General features: G+C 41.7%; 1 long non-coding RNA gene across 1 annotated transcript; it reads right to left on the bottom strand.

The window, feature by feature from the left end:
- Nucleotides 1-4,129: 4,129 nt before the first annotated feature.
- Nucleotides 4,130-18,588, bottom strand: LOC117664400 (uncharacterized). The gene is made up of 4 exons (XR_004591032.2): nucleotides 18,418-18,588; nucleotides 13,972-14,083; nucleotides 5,542-5,704; nucleotides 4,130-4,428 (listed from the first exon to the last, which is right to left on the bottom strand). It is a non-coding gene; the product is annotated as an uncharacterized LOC117664400 (long non-coding RNA).
- Between the last annotated feature and the right edge of the window lie 5,225 nt (nucleotides 18,589-23,813).

Below are 23,813 nucleotides of genomic sequence, written 5' to 3'. Positions count from 1 at the left end.
TGACAAGATTTTTTTTTAATGGAGACTGCCTTTTTGTTATTTCATTGCAGACAATGAATCACACAAATCAGTCTTATTTTGTCTCATAATGCAAAATGCTCTCTCACCCAGCCTCATCTACAACTTTCACTGTTTGTGCCTTGCTGAGTTTATTGCTTCTTATACAAATATGGCAGAAATGGGTATGTTGCAATTGAGACGCTGAAATCCTTCACACCGATTAGTTTGATATAGATCAGGGATGTCAAACTCAATTTCATGGAGGGTCGCATCAGGGTTGTGTTTGACCTCAGGGGCACGGGGGACCATGACCAGGGTGGGCATCGCCAGCTCAATGTCACTCATCGAGACTCTGTTTTTTCTGGCAGAGGGCTCCAGGAGGCCGTTGCAGCCAAAAATGGAGCCTGGGTGGGCAGCACACGGCCTCCCCAAACTCCGTTTTTACTGGCAGAGGGTTGCAGGAGGCCATCGCGGCTGAAAATAGAGCCCAGGAGGGCTGTGCACGCTCCTCCCAAGCTCTGTTTTCACTGGTAGAGGCACCGCAGGCCAGTCCACTGTTTCCAGGGGCCCGCAGGCCAGATGTAACCATCCCATGGGCCAGATTCAGCCCACGGGCCTTGAGTTTGATACCCCTGATATAGATAGTGCTTGACTTAATCACAATTGAGATGGGAATTTCTGTCACAAGTTGTTGCAGTTGTAAGTCAAGTTGGACCTGATTTTGCAACAATTTTGCAGTCATCATTAAGCAAATCACACAAATGTTAAGCAAATCCAGCTTCCCAGTGAGCATTTTTTGCCAGAAATTGGCAAAAAAAGGTGCAAATCGAGATCACATTTTTTTTCCAATTTATATACCGCCCTTCTCCCTGAGGACTCAGGGTGGTGCACAGCCAGAATTAAAAACATGAAATACAAATATTAAAAACAATTAAAATCTATATAAATTTGGCCCAAAAATTTAAAAAACCACAAACCAATTAAACATTTAAAAAATTTAAAAAATTTCTTCCTAAGCCAGCCTGGCTTGCTGGAAAAAGTGGGTTTTAAGGGCACGGCGGAAGGCACTGAGGTCTTGGATTCTCCTTATCTCTGGGGGCAGCTGATTCCAGAGGGTAGGTGCCCCCACAGAGAAGGCTCTCCCCCTGGGGGTCACCAGCCTACATTGTTTGGCTGATGGCACCCTGAGGAGGCCCTCTCTGTGGGAGCGCACGGGTCACTGGGAGGTCGTCGGTAGCACCAGGCGGTCTCGAAGATAGCTAGGCCCTATGCCATGGAGCGCTTTAAAGGTGATAACCAACACCTTGAAGCGCACCCGGAAGACCACCGGGAGCCAGTGCAGCTCGCGCAGGAGCGGTGTTACATGGGAGCGCCATGCTGCTCCCATCACTACCCGCGCTGCTGTGTTCTGGACCAGCTGGAGCCTCCGGGTGCCCCTCAAGGGGAGCCCCATGTAGAGTGCATTGCAGTAGTCAAGGCGAGAGGTGACGAGGGTGTGAGTGACTGTGCACAGGGAATCCCGATCAAGAAAGGGCCGCAACTGGCGAATCAGGCGAACCTGATAAAAGGTCCCCCTGGTTACAGCCATCAGATGTTCCTCCAAGGACAGCTGCATATCCAGGAGGACTCCCAGATTGCGAGCCCTTTCTGTGGGGGCCAAGGACTCGCCCCCAATAGTCAGTGATGGACTCAACTGACTATATCGGGATGCTGGGAGCCACAGCCACTCAGTCTTGGAAGGGTTGAGCTTGAGCCTGTTCCTCCCCATCCAGATCCGCACAGCCTCCAGGCACTGAGGCATCACTTCAAGGGCATCGTTGGGGTGGCCTGGGGTGGAGATGTACAGCTGGGTGTCATCAGCGTACTGATGGTATCTCACCCCGAAGCCACTGATGATTGCCCAGCGGCTTCACATAAATGTTGAAAGAAGGGGCGAGAGGACCGATCCCTGCGGCACTCCACAGACAAGAGGCCTCGAGGTCGACCTCTGCCCCCCTGCCAACACAAACTGCGACCGGTCGGAGAGAAAGGAGGAGAACCACCGCAATACGGTGCCTCCCACATTACCACAGAATGCTGTAAGCAGTCATAAATGCAAACCAGATGTCAACCACTCCAATAGCAATCATTTGACTGTAAGGTTGGTGCAACAGTCATAAGTGCGAATACAGGTCATATCACTTTTCCACGAGTCCATTGCGACTTTGAACCGTTGTTAAATGGACGGTTGTTAAGTCGAGGACTATCTGTACATAGAGTATTATGTGCAGATGAGCATGGAATTAAAGTAAAATCTCTACTCTGTGGAACTTCATTCAGTGGACTTCAGATGGAATAGACAAAATCATACATCTTATCTGAGTTGCATGGATTGACATTGTCAGCCTTCGGCACTCTATGGATCAGCCCTCTCCATGCCCCTCGGTCTCACACATCCTCTTTCAGATCCGCCATGGCCAGCTCCGTGTCATCCTTTATAATGTCCGGCCAATGGGTACTAAGGCATAAATTATACATTTGGAATTAATGGATTTTCAGCTTTACCAGATACCCATTTCTGCAATGGATCATAAAACAGAGATTTTTCTATAGCTTGAAAGATACTCTTGGTATGGGAAGAAAATGTTTTTGTTCTCACTTAGAGAAGTCTGAAAACCGAGAAAATGTCCTGGCAAAGGTGGCCGCTTAAAGGACAGGAAACCAAAGATTAGGACAATGAGACAAGTTTGGTCCTACAGAACGTTTAGGCAAAGCAAAATAATAACTTCAGACAATCAACCTCAGCACTGTGATGTAGGTCTCTCTTGTGGCTTTGCTATAAAGTGGAAAATAACTCATGAATGCATTTTCAACCCACTGACAGGCTCAGCTGTTATTAACCCCAAAAAGCAATAGAAATGGATCCTCCTCCTCAAAGGAATCTGAAGGGAATTTGCCTGTCAAAGGTTTTTAGTTCTAACCTTCTAAGAAATACTATTAATCAGAGTTCTTGGATGCATGTGTATCAGTTAAACAGATTCCAGTTCTGGCTTCCTGGGTGGGGAACTTACATGATGATGGGGGAAATATGAAATGGATTACAAGAAGATCCCAGGAGATGTCTTAGAAATGGGCATGTGGACAAAAGAGACATGAGCAGGAAACGAGAATGTGGAAAGCTGTGAGTCTGGGCCAGGGAGAAGAGGAGGGGTGGTGGTAGTATAGAGGGATCTATCTGGAGTTGCGACATAGGAATTTTGCTAGCGGTGGTTTCCCTTTCCTTAGCAGCATAGTGTGCTAGAAAAATCCCCCAAGGCAGAGGTGAGTTTCAGCAGGTTCTGACCAGTTCTGGAGAACCAGTAGCAGAAATTTTGAGTAGTTCGGAGAACCGGTAGTAAAATTCTGACTGGCCCTTCCCCCATCTATTCTCTGCGTCCCAAGTCCCAGCTGATTGGGAGGAAATGGGGATTCTGCAGTAACCTTCCCCTGGATTGGGGAGGGAATGGAGATTTTACAGTATCCTTCCCAGTGGTGGGTTTCAAATTTTTTTACTACCAGTTCTGTGAGTGCGGCTTGGTGGGCGTGGCATATCTTGGTGGGCGTGGCTTGGTGGACATGGCAGGGGAAGGATATTGTACCATTCCTACCCCCCTAATTTCCAGTGCTTGCTATATTCCTGTTTCTAGATTTCCTATTTCTCCCTGACTGAGTCACATACAATATTAGACAAAAAGTATACATGTTCACAGATTTTCCATGGCTTAAACATCCATACTAAATTCAAATCAATTGGGTGTATCAAACATTCCTATCATCCCAAAGAGATTGTGAAAATATATAGTTCTAGGATAGTTAATTACTACAAATCACAGGGATTTTATATAGTTTTCATCCCAAAGACCAAGTTTGGCATACACTTGACAGCCTGGCATAGACAATTATTGCCAAATTCTCACTGGTTACCTTTAATCTGTTAGTTCTTTCACATCAAAAAGTTCTCTCACAAGACACAGACTATATGGTAAGTATTGACTGAATAATATTTATGCTGGAGTTTAGTATAGCTCAAAAAATAAAAGAGCCTACAGAAAATGTAAAATCTGAGGTTTTATGGGACAGGTTCTAATAATAAACAGTAGGAACTAAATCATTATGTTCACTATGTTTTATTCATTAGGATTTGTGTTTTATTCATCTGTAGAATGCAAGGCAAATCATGGCAATGTCTCTTTAAGGGCTGTAAAGTCAGCCTTCTCTTTAAATCTGCTCTTGAAGCCTATTGCAATCTGCTTCCTGGTTGCATTAATTACTTTGAATACTGTTTAGACACTGTTGATTCTGTTTATATTTTCTTGCTTTGTTTCTAAATAGTTTTCATCCTACGGTTTTGTGCAATGTAATTTGTGTCTGAGGAAACCTAATTAGAACAGATCTTTGTTTTTCTTTTCGCTTAAAAGAGAAAGAGAAATAATAAATGGTAAGGAAATAACTGAATTGTTCTTAATTGAACTTACAAGCTTAGCAGGTGAGGTTAATATCTCAATGGCAGACGCCCAATAGATACCAACCCATTCTATTTCCACCCCCCCAAAAAAATTATAAGGAAAATGTTCATGAAATTCCAGGGAGCTAAGGTGATTCAAATCAGAATTTACATTTTGAAGACGTTGCTCCACTTGATGGAGTAGCATTCCTAACAGTTGGTACTACAACTCCCAGAGTTCCTAGCTATCATCACGGGCAAAAGAATTTGGGCAGTGCTATCATAAATCAACCTGGTGAGGAAGGCTGATTTACGTGCACACACCTGACTTATTTTCAAACAAATGGGAGGTGCTTTGTTTCTTTTTTTTTTTTCTTATATATGGATTTCACATCTGTGGATTAAAAAAAGATCTCTTCCCCTTTTTTCCTATTGTGTTTTCTTCTTTGAATCTTTTCTCTCCTCATCCCTATTTGGCTCACCTTTTAGAACAGAAATTTGAGAGAGAGAAGGGAGTCCAGTTGCCCTCAGATCTGTGACCTTTTTTTTTCTTTTTTTTTTAAAGTAACTCGGACCCCTTCAATCTCTCTGGATTTATTTTGGAGAGACTACAGTCTGGGTTTTACCAGTGTCTGACTGTCATTCAGAAACCAAGCTGGACTTCTTCATTCCGGGAATATTTTCCTGGTGAGTCAGGTTCTGATACTGGATGATCAGCTTGCCTGTTGGGAAGTGGAGGAGGTAAGGCCACCGAGACCCGTTTGTGACAGATCATCTTTATAGCCACATTAAAAAGCTGGTCAGAACAAGGGAATGCACTGGCCCGTCAGGACTAATCAGACTGGGAACATTGCTAACTTCATTTTCAGATGAAATAAACCATTCCTGGATTTGTTATGACGAGCAGCAAGACTGGAAATTATGGGAAAGCTTCCAAAATGTTCCTGTGACTACTAGACTTAATCCACAAGATAACCGTTCTGTTTCTAGTACCAGCATTTCAGCAATGAAAATCATTCACTCTTCTGAACCTGTAGCCTTGAATTCTGCTTAAGATTGGTACTTCACACTGGTATTACTTGTTGCTGATTTTTTTTTTCTTCTCTGCCTGCTGTCCATGTGCTACTTTTCGTCCGCTTCTATGACTTTTTTTAAAAAAAATAAATCGACTGTGGCAGACACTGCTAAGCCTGGGTCAGTCTTCTTTCATTTGAAGGGAACATCTGCTTCTGGCACTGTTCACTGTTTGGGGAATGGAAAAGTATGCAATTATGGTGACTAGTTTATACTTTGTACACAGTCATAATATAGTCTGTTTCATTTTGGCTTATTGTACTGTGAAGCCTGCCAACACAGTTTCTAAACGATGTTTTATAGCTTACCATGGGTATGAAAACCAGCCAATGGCAGTTTATTCAATAAATGACAATCCGATGAAACAGGATTGTGGAACGCGTACACCTAGCCACTGAGTATTGGTCCAAATGTTACATATCTTACACTCCGATTAGGACTACTCTATAATGGAGTTCCTGCCTCTTCTCCTGAGTAGATACCTTTGCATTCTCTTAAAGATGCTGAAATAAATCTGGCTTCAATATGCATATCACAATTCAAAATATTTTCATAATATCCAAATTTTTTTAAAAAGAAGGGTGGCTTTGCATGGTCATAGAAAACAGATTTCATTGTATATACAGGCAATCCTCAATTTACAACAATTAATTTAGTGACTATTTGAAGTTATAACGGCGTGGAAAAAAGTGACTTATGACATATGATATATGGTTTTCATACTTATGACCATTGCAGCATCATTATAGTCAGAGGATCTAAATTTGGGCGCTTGGTGACTGATTCATACTTATGATGGTTGGAGATCCTGGTGTTCTGTGATCACCTTTTGCAACCTTCTAACAATAGCCATAGCACTTAGATTTTTATACCGCTTCACAGTGCTTTCCAGTCCTCTCTAAGCGGTTTACAAAGTCAGCATATTGCTCCCAACAATTTGGGTCCTCATTTTACCCACCTCGGAAGGATGGAAGGCTGAGTCAACCTTGAGCTGGGCAGAATCGAACTGCTGGCAGCTGGCAGTCAACAGAAGTAGCCTGCAGTACTGCATTCTAATCACTATGGCACTGTGGCTCAAGCAAAGTCAATGGGAAAGCCAGATTCACTTAAGAACTGTGTGCCTAACTTAACAACTGCAGTGATTCACTTAACAACTGTGACAAGAAAGGTCATAAAATGGGGCAAAACTCACTTAACAAATGTCTCTCTTAGCAACAGAAATTTTGGGCTCAATTGTGTTCGTAAGTTGAGGACTACCTATATTCTAAATCTAGTCAAGACTGGTTCTATAGCATTTTCTTTGAATATTTGTTTTGCGCACTGGAGTTACCAATGACATAAGGCGAATCACCTTGCAATTAGCCACAACTATTCTTTTACCACTGTGGCCAGCAAGTGTCTATGAGAAGCCCATAAGAAGGATTAAATCACAATAGCCACATTTTTCATTGCATGTTCCTCAGTAGCCAGTATACTGCCACTGCCGAAGTTGCTATTCAACCAACCCCTTGAGGCTCCATAGCGGATATGGATAGACTGCACACTTATGGACTCTGAGTATAATCTCCGTTATGGACTCAGTATAATCTCGTGCAGATAATTTCATGCTTTCTCAGTTCCTTTCTGCCCTTTATAGAACGTTCCAATTACAAAAGCTGCTGGAATCTGAGCTTGGCAGCCTATTGAGAGTTGGAACAATCCCATAGGGATTCAAGGATTCAATGAAAGCTGTGCTGAGCTGATTAACTCCAGAAGTTAATCAGTTGGACTTTAAATCCAGAATAGACACTGGATTGTCTCATTTAGGAGTCATTTCTCATTAACTGTAGCAGAGAGCAGCTTTCCCCCCTTATTTCTCCTTCTGCCTTTAGGATTCCCGCTTTTCCTTAAAAAGCTGGAGGCAAGGGCTACACCTCATGTTGGCTCCTTTCTTTGGTTTTGCAACACTGAATGGAAGAATACTCCACTTTTCTTTCTCTTGCTGCAAGCTAGTTGCCTTCTGTTTCTGGAGCTCCCCCATGGGCTGGCTGTAGGAAGTTCAAGCAGGCATTATCTAGCCGAAATGTTGGTACACAATAGCGCTTTGTGTAAATTTGGTGGCACAGAATGTAACTATGGAAGTACTCTGACTCACATTCAAATCTCAGTTCTGAGAAGAGGTAGGTTTTGCTAATAAATAATACATGTGGGTTACTAGACGATAACCTTCAACTCCACCTTCTGAAAGAGCAAACTTTCTTAAACTGACGCTTTTTTAAATTTTACTATTAACATATGTCCTTGGCCCTTGGCTAGGCTGATTAAGGATTATGGAAGGTTAGAGTTCAATACATCTGGAAAAACCCAGGTTGAGCAAGTTGTTACATGCTGTGTTTGTACATAATTAAACCAAAGTTGGACAGCTTTTATTGCTACTATTGTTATTATCTCCTGGCAAGAGTTGCACTTAATTACTGTGAATTAAAAAATAGGCCTCTGAGGATGCTTGGGAGTATGTTATCAGTCAAAGAAGCAAAAATGTTACACACTGCCCAAACTGGTAGTTTTCCTATTAAATTCGGTGGGGAAATTCTAGGAATTCTTTGGGGACCACAAATATAAACTGGGATCACATGAAGTTTAGAGTGATTGATCAGATGGCAGATTTTTGAAGAAGGTGCTCATATTCAGGAAGGAGGAAGTTAAAGACTGACTATTAATCAGTCAGCATTCTCAAAATATTTTCCTCACTAGTAATAAGAGACAAAAATTCACAAGCTATAGAGCTACCATAATTGGGCTGTACAACTCTGAACAACCTTTAGATGGCAGCAAAACAGCAAAACAAGAATATTGTATCTTTTTGCTGCCATCTAATGTTTCCATCAATTTTTGCAGCCAGCTATGTTAACAAGATTCAGGAACCACTGCGGCAGCAACATTGCATATTATTACAGTAAGGACCATCATATATCAAAATTCCTAGGTAAGGAAAGGCTTAAACATTTTTATTTTTTCAACTAAATTTTTACTCTTCATTAATTAAAATATAAAATAAATCTTTCTATATACTGTATATTTCTTGCAATCCAACCTTTCTCTTTAAATTGTTCTATTTAAATTGTTCTGTTTTATGCTTTGCAGGAAGAGGCTACAGGTAGTTTTCAACTTACAACCATTCATTTAGCAACTGCAATACTAAAAAAAAGTATTTATGACCAGACCTTGCAGTTACCACCATCGTAGCTTCCCCAGAGTCATGATCAAACTTCGGGTTCTTGGCAACCAGCATGTATTTACAACAGTTGCAGTGTCCTGGGGTCATGTGAATGCTATTTATGCTATTTGTGATCTTCCTGCCTTATCAGGTGGGAAGATAATTCTTCTTTTATAAGAAAATAGGGGGAATTGGATTTGATTAATGATTGTGTGATTCACTTAACAGTAATTTGCTTAACCACAGCAAAAAACACAGGTGATCATAAAACAACTGTCAAGGCTCTGACTAACAAACCTATGCAAATCAGAACTCTTGAGACTTGGATCCTCCTCAAAGCTCTTCTTTATTGAGTACATCATATCAGCATAACTTCAATGGAAAATCAATTCTAGATCTTTCCCATGGTTTCAGTATAATTAAACTAAGAAATAACCCTATCCCCAAGTCACGTCACGTTGGCCAATTGGGTTAATTGGCAGGCTCTCTACGCATCCTTCCCCAACCTTATCCGTTGTCATCCGTTGTTTGGTTCTCCTGAGAAAACTCTCTGTTTTGTCTAGCAAGGCATTCCAACGTCCTTCCCCTCTTTCCCCTCTGTGTGACAACTGAGGAACAGAAAGATGGCTGCTACCAGGTTTGGTTCGAAGTTGACAACACTTCACAATCATCTTGCTTAGCAATGGAAATTCTGGTCCCATTAGTCAAGGATTATCTGTACATCAGATGAAATGACAGAAGACTGGAAGAAGTCACAAGTGAAGTCACATGCATCATGATACCATCAGGTAAATGGTACGATTTGCTTGATTTCCACAATTATATCATGATACATACACCATTAATTCTATTTTCACCTGCAGGTGTCTATGGTGATACAAGCAAGCACCTCTAAGAGTGATTCCACATCCATGCTTGATTATTGCTGGGATGTAATAGGCAGATCAAATTCTAAGTATTCCTAACAGAAATAAAGCTGTCTCTTTCTTTGAAAGGTGCATCCGTGTTTATATGCCTGACTCCTTGTTTCATGTCCATTTAATATTTTTAAGGAAGGAAATATAGTTAATAATTTAAATGTGCAATTGATAAACAGTTCATAGTATAAAGATATTATCCGAGACATTTGTCCATCATTGCTACAACCTGCCAATTTGTAACCATACTCAAAGAACAAGAACATGTGAGGCTTCAGGAGAGAAGGTGGACTCACTGTTTGGCTAGGCTGAGCAATCCTCTGAAGCAGGGGGGAAAACATCAAGCAGGAAAGATATTCTTTCACAAAGTTGGAGAAGGCACAGAAAGAGACAAGGCCATTGCTGCAGCTCCTGAGATACCCATTTCCCCATCTTTCCTTCCTCTCCAATCACAGCATGCTTTCATTCCTTGATCATCACAATCAAGTTGCAGTCAGAATCAGAATAAGACCTGGAAGGGGCCTTGAAGGCCTTCTAGCCCAGCCTATTGCTCAAGCAGGAGATCTTATACCATTTCAGACAAGTGACTGTTCAGTCTCTTCTTAAAAGTCTCCAGTGATGAAGCACCCACAACTTCTGAAGGCAAGCTGTTCCACTGGTTAATTGTCCTCACTATTAGGAAATTTCTCCTTAATTCCAGGTTGCTTCTCTCCTTGATCAGTTTCCATCCATTGTTACTTGTCCTGCCCTCTGGTGCTTTGGAAAGTAAGTTGATTCCCTCTTCTTTGTGGCAACCTCTCAAATACTGGAATATTGCTATCATGACTAGGGGGGACATCTATCAATCACCCTTTCTAAGGATGGTTTTATGTGGCAGTCTAATCTGCTTGCCTGCTATGATGCTCTCGGTTGCTCCTCAAATAATGTTTGAACATTCCAGTCCAAATCACAGTTGGTTGGCAACAAGGCCAGGTTGATGTGCAATCTCAACTATGGGCACCACAGGACCTGATTGGCAGGGGTGGTATTCACTTACCTTCACTACCAGTTCACAAATGTGAGCACTGCTCACATGCGCAGGGCCATCCACATGCGCAGAGCGTGAAAAACGGGATGTGATGATGTCCAGGCAGGTGAGCGGAGCCTCCCACAGCCGCCGCTACCAGTTCGCCCAAACCGGATAGAACCGGCTGAATACCACCCCTGCTGATTGGTCATTTCTCTATCTGTTGCCTGTTGCATCCATGTTGGGAAGTTCAAGCTTTGCTGACTGGTTCTTCTTTGATCTTCCAATGTCTGCCTTTCCTTTTTAGGGATTATTTCATCCCCACCAATCTCAATTTTTTCCCTTTGCTTTCCAGGCGTTTGCACTTTTGTTTGCCTTCATATTTCATACATTTGTAGAGCCAGTTCGGTGTAGTGGTTAAAGCAGCAGGCTAGAAAGCAGGAATCTACGAGTTCTAATTCTGTTTAAGCCATGCTAGCCAACTGGGTGACTTTGGGTCAGTCACTTCTTCTCAGCCCAACCCACCTCACAAGGTTCTTGTTATTGGGGAAAATAGGTGGAAGAAGGTGCGTTGGATATGTTTGCCTTGAGTTATCTATAAGAATAGTAAAGGTGGAATGCAAATAAATTACTACAATAAATAAAAATAAATACTCCCTTCCCAAGTTTTCTCTTTTGACATTAAAGCAATTTCTCTCTCTTTTATTACTTTTTATTGTTGCTTTAACATGATAAAGATTAAAGCAAAGGTTGTTTCTTTGTTCCTGGATTTCAGTATAAATCCATGGAAACTTTGGTGTGAGTAAGAACTGATGATTAAGCTTCAAACTAGTATCTACTGAAACGTGGTAACTTCATATCAACGTGCCTATGTTACCATCTAAAGATTTCAAGCATTGGTTTAAAAAGGAAGCTTTGCAGTTGCGTGGGCAGCTGAAAATATGGGAGCCTTAGCAGCTGTGCACAGGGCAATGACCAGGCCCTGGAGGGGATGAATAGCTAACTAAAACTGGAGCTGCCAGGAGATTGGAAAAAAGGATGGCAGATTGTTCATCAGGACGGGCTTAAGATGATTTAGGAAGGGCAGCAGCAGAGCTTCAAAATGCAGGAAGAGGTACATTTGCAATGGCTAGGAATGGATAGAAGATGATGGAGCCTATTCTGACACTAAAGAAGCAGAGTGGGATCCATACAGATTGTAAGGCAAGCAGAAAATATAGACCTGCCCTATGGCTCTATCTGCAGGCAGAATGTCATTTGAATTCCTCCCCATTTCTCACTGCATCTTTGCGAATGATGTTTTTATATTCACAAATTATTATTTTTTGTTTGTGCATTGCCTGAAATTTATTCACCAGCAAGGAAGTGTGAAAGTTCCTAATACTGAAATTATTCTTGGAGTTTATTTAACTAATTAGCTATTATGATTGAAATAGGAAGTATTGGCCCATCTGATAATTCCAAATATACCACAATAATTTTTGGTTTTTTTACTACCGGTTCTGTGGGCGTGGCTTGGTGGGCGTGGCAGAGGAAGGATACTGTAAAATCTCCATTCCCACCCCACTCCAGGGGAAGGATACTGTAAAATCTCCATTCCCACCCGAATCCAGGGGAAGGTTACTGCAAAATCCCCATTTCCTCCAGATCAGCTGGGACTCGGGAGGCAAAGAATAGATGGGGGTGGGGCCAGTCAGAATTTTTACTACCAGTTCTCCAGAACTGGTCAGAACCTGCTGAAACCCACCTCTGCATGGGATCCAGAAGGGAAGGAACATTAAAAAAAAGATTGCGTACATGTTCTATCTTATATTTTAGTTGCAGAAAAAGGGAATAAACAAAATTGAGAATCAGTTTTGTGGTTATTTGTTCTTGATGCAATGCCCTTATTTACAAATATATTAGTTATGTACTATACTGAAATATGAACCACTGGAAAGTAAATGGGCCTATAGAACCCAGCATCCTAAAAAGTTGGTTTTGCCTACAGGAATCCTTCTGGGAAATATCCCTGATCTACTCAACGCTTTTCCCTTTTTTCTGGCCAGATTTAAACTGCACAGACTGTTCCTTTCAGCCCCAACCCTAGTGAATAGCAAGCAAGCAGAATGCAGGACGTAACAGTAATTAGGCTGGTTGTTCTTGAGTGATAGAATATAACAATCATTCTAATCTTTAAAAACCAGAAGCCCTTCGGGTGTATTAAACCATCATTTCCACAACCACTAGTCAGCATTGGCCATGCTGGTTGAGGAATATTAAAACTGTAATCCATGCTCCAAAGCAGGGGTGAAATCTACTTACCTTCCCTACCAGTTCGGAAGTGCATGGTCCACCCGCGTGCATGCATCATATGCGATTTTAGACCCTCTGTGCATGCACAAAGCCTTCTGTGCATGCGCAGAGGGTCAAAAGCAGGTTACTTCCTGGTTAAAACCAGGAAGTAATGATGTCCAGGCGGGCGGGTGGAGCTTCGCGCTGCCGCCGCTACCAATTCGCCAAACCACATGCCGCAGCCACTACCGGTTTGCCTGAACCGGTGCGAACTGGTAGCATTTCACCCCTGGTCCAAAGCGTGCTGGGCTAAGAAAAGCTGCACATCCTGGCTGTGCATGTCTAAGTATGCCCACACATTAGTCCCTAAAAGAGTAGTAGTAAATACTATTGCACTGGAAAAGATGATGCATTGTCACTCCACCATGATCCAATTCAGCCGATATTACATAGGATAGCAGACCTGGTGGTGCAGTGATTAGAATGTAGTATTGCAGGCTAACTCTGCCCAGTCTGGAGTTCGATCCTGATAGATCCTCAAGACTGATTCAGCCTCCCAGCCTTCCAAGATCAGTAAAATGAGAATCCAGATTATTGCAGGCAACATGCTGACTTTGTAAACCACCCAGGGAGTGCTGTAAAGCAGGAGTCCCCAACCCATGGCCGTTACTGGGCTGCAGCCCATTCAAAATTGGGCCGCAGAAGCAGTGGGTGAGTGTATACTCATGTGCAACTCCACTTGCACAAGAGGCGGGCAAGTGTGTACATTCCAAAGCTCCATTTGTGCAAGCGGCATGCGTGCACAGCCACTGCTTGCACAATTGGAGCTGCACACATGTGCCTGTGATCGGCCACTGCTCATGCAGAACTATCCCCTCTCCTCCTGCCTCCACCATCAGTGCTGCCAGTCAGTAAAGCTGGAAAGATTGGGGACTGCTGTTGTAAAGCCCTAGGAGTGATATATAAGTCTAAGTGCTATTGCTGTATTGTAGTAGGACACATCCTGGTTAAGTATAAATATTATCTGTTTGGAAATTCTTACCAGGTTCCATCTTCATTATGCTCAAGTGATCAGGAAAAGAAACAAGCTAGATTTTGATAAAAGGAGTTAAAAAGGCTGCCATTGTTCGCTGAAAGAGCCAAAAGTTTTCCCCCTAGAAAAGTAAATGAAATACACTTGCAGTAAATGGTGAACATGGAGCACTATTTCAGGGTGCAGATTTATTTGGTGCAGAACTCAGACATGCATCTTGTCCGCTAGCAGTTGCCTATTCATGCATATGACTCCTTTCTTCCAGCTATTCTCTTGACTAACCAATAGGACAGGTTTTATCCAACCTTGTGCTCTCTTGATATATTAGATAAAAATCTTATTTATGCACAGTAATCAGCAGTGTCAGTAGAAATTATAATCCAAGAGTTGCTTCTTTATATAGACAAATTCTAGTCATGATAGAAGAGCTTTTTATATTTATTCTGTATTGCTCTGTGTGAGTAAGAGTATATGCATATGTACACATATTGTATATACCAATTTCTTCAAATAACTTACAAGTGTTTTAAAAGAGCAGGGTTTATTTATTTATTTATTTATTGGTTCGATTTATATGCTGCCCTTTTCTGGAGACTCAGGGCGGCTTACAATGCGTTAAGCAATAGCCTTCATTCTTTTGTATATACCTGCTTAGTAGGGCTTTCGGGCCCCCCCTAAGCAGTGTTCTTTTTTATATAAAGTCAGCTTATTGCCCCCACAAACAGGGTCCTCATTTTACCTACCTCAAAAGGATGGAAGGCTGAGTCAACCTTGAGCCTGGTGAGATTTGAACTTAGAGTAATTGCAGGCAGCTGGTGTTACCTAACGGTGCATTGGTCTGCTGCGCCACCAAGGCTCCTCCATAAACTTGCTTAAGTTTGTCTTCAACATGAGTTTCACACAGTAACTTTCGTTTGCAGCTATTTTTAAAAAGAGAAAACAAAAACTCCATCCTCTTTAAATTTAGAAAATAAATTGGGGTATTTATTCTGAAGAACATGAGAAAGCAAACTAAGGCAAGTCTTAGTCCGAAGTTTGTGGTTTGACAGCGAAATGAATTGTCTGCGGGAGTCCTAGAATTGCTTTAGCCGAAGATACTAATAAGAGGTTGTGTAAGCATTAGTTCCAGATGTTTTAGGTTAAAAGAATGCTTGCCACACTGGGAAAGGCCTGGAATGCATTACCTTTGATAAAAGCAGGGCTTTGGGGCATTCTGATACTTTCTCTTAGACTCTCAGCTGTAACCTCATTCCCCTTGGGTTTTCTAGCTGAGTCCTGTGCTTCCTATTACTTTAGATGATTACAAGAAATTGCCGCAGTTGTTAGACAAACACTGAAAAAAAAGAAAGAGGCCAAAGTAACTTTCTGACCAAAGTTACAAAACAGCTGAGGAGATTCCACAAGAAACTATATACTTGAGTTAAAAAAAGACATTTGACAATGTCCTTAACCAAAACCTCCTGGGCCACAATAATAGAAATAGGACAAGAAGATGGAGCCTCTAATAGGTCAATAATAGGTTAAGGGACAAGAAACAAACTGTAGTAATGAATTATCAATGACCACATGATCAAAAGGAAGTAAGAACTAGGGTTTCTCTAAGATTTGCAGTGATGGCTGGTTATTAACAGTTCATAAAGCTCAAGTTAGAAGCTGAGATTTGCAGATGATATTCGATTAAGCAGTTTTGGTGAAAAGAATAACATAAGAGATATACATTATTGAAAGAGATCTTTCCAAAGTAGATCAGTTAGAATAGTAGAAGTCAAGTCAAACTCGATTTCATTGAGGGCCACATCAGAGTTGTATTTGACCTTGGAGGGGGGTGGGGGGGCGTGGCCAGGGTGGGTGTGGCCAGCTCAACGTCGGGGGCGCCTGTGGTGGCCTGAGTGCTCTACCAGCAAAAACAGGCTCCTGAGCACCGTTTCCGGCTGCGACGGCCTCCTGCAACCCTCCTCCAGCGAAAACGGAGCTTGGGAGCACTGCCCTCACGAGCTCTGTTTTTGGCTGCAGTGGCCTCCTGCAATCATCTGCCAGTGAAAATGGACCTCAGGAGGGCCGCATGCAGCCCTCCAAAGCTCTGTTTTTACTGGCAGAGGCACCGCCAGCCGGTCCTTCGCTGTTTCCAGGGTGGCCCTGCAGGCCAGATCTAAGCACCCCGTGGAAGGAATCTGGGCCCTGGACCTTGAGTTTGACACCCCTGAGTTAGAATGAAAAAGACACTGTAAGGTGATGTACTCTGAAGCACCATATGCCAATATGCCAATTTTGACCCTGAGTAACCAAGAAACCAATCTTGGAATTATGGCAAACAGTGCAATGAAAGTATCAATCCACTGTAAGGCAGTTGTTACAAAGTCAGTCTGTTTCAGGGTTTTTAAGAAAATATATCAATAATAAAATGTCTATTCATATGAATGCAGCCATCCTTAATATACAGTGCATAATGCTGGATTCTACACTTCAAAAGGGATATTATCAATCAGGAAGAGTATCGAAAAGGACATAAAAATGAGTGGAGAAGGGGTAGAACAAGTTGAATAAAGTTACAACTTTTAGAGGTTTACAATGTAAATAAAAGATGAGAAAGAAGAGACATGCTAGAAATGTATAAAATTAGCCTGGGGTAGAGAACAAGATAACAGTACAAGAATAGGTGACTCAGGACAAACCAAGGAATTGCATATTTCACTGAGCTTTATAATTAAACTAGAGGATTTGTTGTCATTAGATATAGTGATTCCTAGTTATCCAGCAATAAGGGCGCATTTAAAGAAAATCAGGTCAGTTTATGGGAATCTGTATGTAATGTAAAGTGTTGTTTCTCATGTCTTCTCCCTCACATTAAGTCTGAAACGGTAAAGAATTAACATAATTAAAACTGGTTGCACGTGCAGGTGAATTGCTAGACCATGAATTCCAGCAAAAATAAATGAGATTCCCTTAGCCAACATTCGAGGGTTACTAGCTAGCATCTAACTAGCAGCCTTGTGCCAAAACATTTGTGCATTTAGCCAGATTTGTCTGCAGGAAATCTACACAATCTCCTTTCTTTTCTCCTTACCTGTGACAATGTAATGATTCCATAGATGCCAAAGGCTAAGAATGGGATCTCTTATTGTTAAGAGTATTTTTTTTTTTTACAAATGAGTTAGTACTTGTCAGAGTTAGTAAGTGTTAGTAGATACAAGGGTCACTATGGTGAGCTATGTAAATAGAAAATAGGCTCATTTACAAGGCCATTACAATTAATATTTACAGGGCTTCCGTGGGATTTTAAAACCTCAAAATATCAAGCCCATGACTGATTTGAAGAAAAAGCCAATATCACTATCATGCCACAGTGGATATCTACTACTATGTTGCACAAATAGAAAAGAATTAAACACAAAACCACATGTAACTTGCTGAGATGTGCAACATCCTGGACAAAGCATACTTAATATCCCGACAAAGAACATTTTTTATCACAAATATTTCTTTTAACCTCCCGCACATGAATCTTTAAATCATGTAGTTGAAGAGCAAATAAATTGGAAGATCCAGGCTTTTGACAGATATAGCTTGAATAAGGCTAGGAGTTCCTGGCTGTAAGCAGAGATTGCGTGTTCTACAATCCATCTCTTCTTGCCAACATCATAATCAATTTAATTTCATGGTCTCAACTTTGCTGAGTTGTCAGTCCACCTGCTGTTAAGTGATGGTGCATGACCCATAACTATAAGTCAGCATTGCAAACCCACATTTCTTATTCTTGTAACCACAGGAAGTACCTTGTTCAGTTTTTTTTTCCATGAATCAATAATGTGTTTTCCTGCAATGAGTAATTATCCTTGTGGGTGAGTGAAGTTTGTAAAGAGGATTATGATGGCTTCGGACATCACACTACTAGGAGAGGGAACTGTGTTGGAAGTAGTCATTAGAAACCCAAAATGGAGAAATTACTTATTGTTTATAAACAAATATGTTCCAGTTGTTGCACAATGGGGAAAGAAAGAAGACAGAGAGATGAGAGGAGAAAGAATGAACAAACCAACTCTGGATAAAAAATGAAAACTGTTTTAGAAGTGTATGTCTAATTAAGAACATAAAGGATATCCAGCTGAAATAGTTAACCCTGCACTTTCTTTCAGAGGAAAATGATTATATTTGTCAATTACTCTCACAGCATATTGTTGTCCATACCTGTACACAAGTTTGCACTGAAGAAATATAGCTCAGTAATCATATGCTTATTGATAAAAATTAGCAAGAGATTATTGTGAGAGAGATAAGTGAGAAACGTGACCAAGATGGATCATTGTAAAAATGTATATAATGAATTTTAGTGTCATAATATCACTGGATATTTCTGCAGTAAGTCACTCTCATTTTAGACTTGGTTCCAAGTTACACTCACATCCTGCTATACTTACACTTAAAGAGCATCCATGAGCAGGGGTGGGTTCTACTTACCTTTACTACTGATTTGCAACAGGATCACGCACACATGCTCGCTTCGCTCACGCACGGGCCAAGCTTCTGCACATGCGCAGATTACCTATGACGACCTCCGGGGCAGTGGGCGGAGCCTCCCGCCAGTTTTACTACCAGTTCTTACAAACCGGTCCAAACCGGGGGCAACCCACCACTGTCCATGAGGAAACAGAGAAGAGGACAAATAGGCACAGATTATGCAAATGATGTGATTTATGTCCTTGCATCAGGCATTGTCATATTATTACATTATCATATGATTACATCACGATGTCCATGTTATCATTTCAGTGTCGTCATGGTTTGTTACAGACTGCTATGTACACTCATTAATTTCCTTTTCACTGCTAGTGAGGGAAGAAAGATTGCTCATCTTCACCGCCACTATCTTCTTGGGCCATTTTATTATTCTAATTCCTTTTGAAGCTGAAAAACTGAGTAAGAGATTTTGTTACCTGAGCCATAAAAAAGACGCTACCTCCCTACTACCATCTCCACTGCAAATTCCATATCCAGAGATTGATTATGACTAAATATATTAGTCTTGAGTGCATTGGAAAACAGTATAGTCCTCAAACAGGGAACTGTTGGCCCTAATATGTAAATCACCTGAATAATTGGTTCAGTCTATAGCTGTTGAAACACAGGAATGGATCCGTTGTCAAATTTTAAGAGGTGTCATCACTGGACAATCAAATAAACTTTATATTCAGATCATCTCATAACAATGCTATGAAAATTAGAGGAGTAAATGAGAGAGTGAAAAATCCTTGAATTCTTCACGATGTCTGTCCTCACTCCCTACACATTGGAGTTTTTGTATTGTAGTGTTCTTTGTTATTGTAATGTAATGTAATGATTCCATTAAAGAAAATCAGCATACTGTTCTTTTAGTAGAGGAAAGCAATATTTTCACTCGAAAAGAAAACAAATGTATCTGGAGATGTATAATTATTCCATTTGGCATTTTCTCACTCATTCCCTCACTATAAATTTCTTGGGAATAGGATCCTGCCTTATTTTCTTCTTTTTTCTTTTCTTATGATTCTCTATAGAACATAATCCATACTGATTATATTGTAGTCAGTGGTGGGTTTCAAATTGTTTTACTATTGGTTCTGTGGGTGTGGCTTGGTGGGCGTGGCATGGCTTGGTGGGCGTGGCTTGGTGGGTGTGGCGGGGAAGGATACTGTAAAATCTCCATTCCCACCCCACTCCAAGGGAAGGATACTGTAAAATCTCCATTCCCTTCCCAATCCCATTTTCTCCCAATCAGCTGGGACTTGGGAGGCAGAGAATAGATAGGGGTGGACCAGTCAGAATTTTTACTACTGGTTCTCCGAACTACTCAAAATTTCCACCACCGGTTCTCCAGAACTGGTCAGAACCTGCTGAAACCCACCTCTAGTTGTAGTATCAAGGTTTTACATAATTTGCAGGACAGTATAAACAAAAGAAGGAAGGCTGTAGTAGAATAAAGCTAAGTGAATGAACTCTGTCAGAGATTTTCATGTAGTGGGCAGTCTGTCAGAGTCATTAAATGGACCCTTGCACTGGCAAGTACCCCCTATGTTGGAAAGATTGGGCACTGAATTTAAGCAAGAGATGAAAAGGAACTGAGTGGTCTACTGAATGGAACTCAATTAGGTTGTTGACAACTTGATTTTTTTTAAAAAAATCTTCAGTATTGTATTAATGGCGGTTGTATATAAGGTTGCTGCTGGTGTGCAGTTCTTCTTTTGGGATTGGGTGCTTTCAATCTTCCTGGTCTCAGCCTGGTTCCAATAGGTAATTATGAGCTTATTCTTTTTTTTTTTTTTAATTCATATTTCTATGCCGCCCACTCTCCAAGGACTCTGGGCGGCTTACACCATAGACAGTATACTAAATAGCATAGTCATAGTCCAGGTAGTCTTGGTCCCAACACATTTAAGTGGGGCCTTGTTAGACTTCCCTTTTGTCTGTTCAAAACAGAAAGGCAGTAATCTAAAGGGGGCAGTAGGAATTTTCAATATTCTTCCCACTTCCTACTCTGGAGAAATTTGTACAGGCAAGCAAATAGACCTGACCCTTGTGAATCTGGACAATCTCCAGCAGGTATTTGGGGGGTGAACTTGTAGTGAACTTGCAGGCAATTTGGCACTCAGTGGTGACATGGGAACTTGATGTCATTGTTCCTAAGAAACTTTCCTGTTGACAAGCCTCTGACAGTTCTTTGGTTACTGGAGAACCTCTGAGAAAACAAGAAGCAAAGAGATAAATGCAGTGTTGGAAGCTCAGGTTTGAGCACCCTCTTTAGCAATTTGGGAAGCAAAATATATTTAGCTCTCCTCCTAATTGCTTTGACAAACAGTTGTCATGCTACTTGTAGATTACCTGTAGATCTGCCTGATGTGAGCATTTCACATAGCATTTTGCAGACAAAATCAGTCAAATTTGCATAAGTTTCAACTCTTCATGGCCAGAGTCCATTGGGGTGGTTAGGGCAAGGCCTAGCTTTGTTATTTGGGTCCAGTCCTGGCCTATGAACTCAGATGAATTGGATACGGTGTTCACTTGCTTGTTCCTGGCCACTTGTCCCTGGCGCTTGATCCTTGGCTCCTGGCTTCTGAAGTTAGAGGAGTGATGATAGATTGATTCTAACAGGTGGTCAGTGACTGCCTATGGGAAGAAGTGTTGCCAGCGCATTTGAAAGAAGCAGTAGTCTACCCCCTTTCTCCCTGAACTCATCCACATTCTCTGCATTTTTTGAGGAAGATTGTTGCGACCACGGAGACTACCCAGCTTCAAGACATACTAGAGGAAATAGATGAACTGAAACTTTTTAATTTAGCATTCAGACACTAGGCCTGAGATGGAGATGGCATTGTTTTCCTGATTTGATCATTTTTACTATAACCTTTGTTGTTAACTGCATCCCCTCTTGTAATTCTGGGTGACCCAGCAGCTTTTGATACCTTTGATCATGGAATTCTTCTTGATCAAACGCAGTGGCTAAAGATTGGGAAAACTGTTTTGCAATGCTTCCACTCCTTTTCAATGACGGGTTTCACTCAGTAATAATGGAGGAGAAAAGATCAGTTAGGTGGCTGCCTTTCTTTGCAGTGTGACACAAAGCTTGGGTCTCTTTCTCCTACTTTTTAACAGCTACATTATATAAAGCTACTGGAAGAGGTCATTTGACAGTTTGGAATTTGGTATGAACAGTATGTCGATGATTCTCAACTGTACATCACTACAATGGGTCATAGCATAGATCAGGGATGTCAAACTCACGGCCCACAGGCCAGGTGAGTCATGCACTGGCCATGCCCACCCCCGTTTTAGCGAAGGGGGGGGGAAGTCATGATACATCACGTGACAACAACATGACGTCACAAGTTTGACACCCCTGGCATAGATAATCTTGACCCAAAGTCTGGAGGGCCTGGGTGGTGAGGAAATAGGATGAAAGTGAACTCTAACTTAGCGGTCTGTCTATTGTGGGTCGCTGATGTCTACAGATGTATCTTGATAGATGGCACTGCCCATGAAGAAGCAAGTTTATGACTTGAGTGTCGTCCTGGAATCATGGATGGATGATTGCAATATTCTTGTCCAACTTCCACATGCAACCTTCCTGAATGGAAGAATTTCTCAGCAGTGACACTGGTATAGATAACTGCAACGTACTCTATGTAGGGCTGTTTTAAAACTACCTAGAAGCTTCAAATAGTCCAGAATTCAGTCTCCTGTTTATTGGTGTATATGATATGCTGACATGCACACATGACCTGAACACTCCAGGTTCTGCACTGGCTGGGTATTAGCATCTTGGTGTAAGTCAAAAGGTTTCAAACCCTGTTTAGCTTTACTGTATCAAAGCTGATAATGGAAAATCTAATCCATAGAAATGCATGCCATTTCCCAACCCGACTCCCTTCACCTGTGCTGGATTACAACCCATATATATGTGAACCTCTCTCTCTATATGTGTGTGTGTGTGTGTGCGTGTGTGTGTGTGTGTGTGTGTGTGAACCTATAATCCACAGACCCTATAGTACAATCTTTGCTGTCTGGGGATTATAAAATACAGTTCATTCTTACAGGTCCTTAGCTTGATGAAGATGGACTCACTTCATAATGCATTTGTCAATTTTTAAGACACAATGAAGCCCCTACCGTTATTGTCATGCTGTTTCCCTCAGGCGTCTTATTATTTCCCATCAGAAATGATAACATGGGCAGCAGCTTTGAAAGAATACACCAAAGGTCATACACGCCTACTGTAATTTTCTACTCCTCTTCACTTTGTGGTTTTTGCACCTATTATGAGGCCATTTCAACTTCAACATGGCTGATACCCCCTTTCTTGTGCTATTGTGGTGAGAAAAACTGTGGGCTGTTTTTCATCTTTCCAGGAAAATCCCCTACCCTACCAATTGCCAGAAGAATAGGCATAAATGCTGCAAGTCTTAAAGGAGGTGGGTTAAGTAGATCACTGGGGCTGTGCCTTCAGTGCTGTTCTCCTCCCTGTCTGCTGTTTGGAAAAGTCATAGTCGGTCCTGCCCAGAAGAGCACTGGGCAGGTGTCAGCAAGGGGCAGGGTCTATAAAGGGAAATGGCTCCATCTACTGTACCTAATTTGTACTGATTTTGTAAGCAGTAGTGCTGGCTTGAAGCTGTAAAGCTTTTTTTTTTCCAGTTTTAAAATATAGATTTAAGATTTCTACTATCAAATCTTCTCTCCACATTCTCTTTCTCTTGCAGGCACTCTTGCATGTATGGTTTAAATTTATGCTGTGCCAAGATCCGCTTTGTAACATTCTTTAAAGTTTTCTACTATTTAGGACTTTGAACTATGCTGGAGAAGACTCCTACGAGTCCCTTGGACTGCAAAGCAATCAAACCGGTCAGTCCTAGAGGAGATCAACCCTGACTGCTCTTTAGAAGGCCAGATCCTGAAGATAAAACTCAAATACTTTGGCCACCTAATGAGAAGGAAGGACTCACTGGAGAAGAGCCTAATGCTGGGAAAGATGGAGGGCAAAAGAAGAAGGGGATGACAGAGAACGAGATAGCTGGATGGAGTCACTGAAACAGTAGGCATGAGCTTAAATGGACTCCAGAGGATGGTGGAGGACAGGAAGGCCTAGAGGAACGTTGTCCATGGGGTCACGATGGGTCGGACATGACTTCGCAACTAACAACAACAACAACTATTTAGGAAATGAACTTTTTTTCAAGGGACCTGAGAAATTGGAAGGGGCAGAGAATTCTCTTGTTGGCATTACTGTGTTTTGTCACAAAGGCCTCTGAAATGTCTTAGGTTGTCCTAAGCCCCATGACATATTTCCACTTGGGATTTAACTGGAGCATGGGAAGCCAAAGCAGGGA

Source organism: Pantherophis guttatus, chromosome 3 (genome assembly GCF_059756535.1).
Source record: "Pantherophis guttatus breed Tessera chromosome 3, ASM5975653v1, whole genome shotgun sequence".
NCBI lineage: Eukaryota > Metazoa > Chordata > Lepidosauria > Squamata > Colubridae > Pantherophis > Pantherophis guttatus.
The sequence above is the reverse complement of the archived record's forward strand: the minus strand, read 5'-3'. Positions and strand labels throughout refer to the sequence as shown.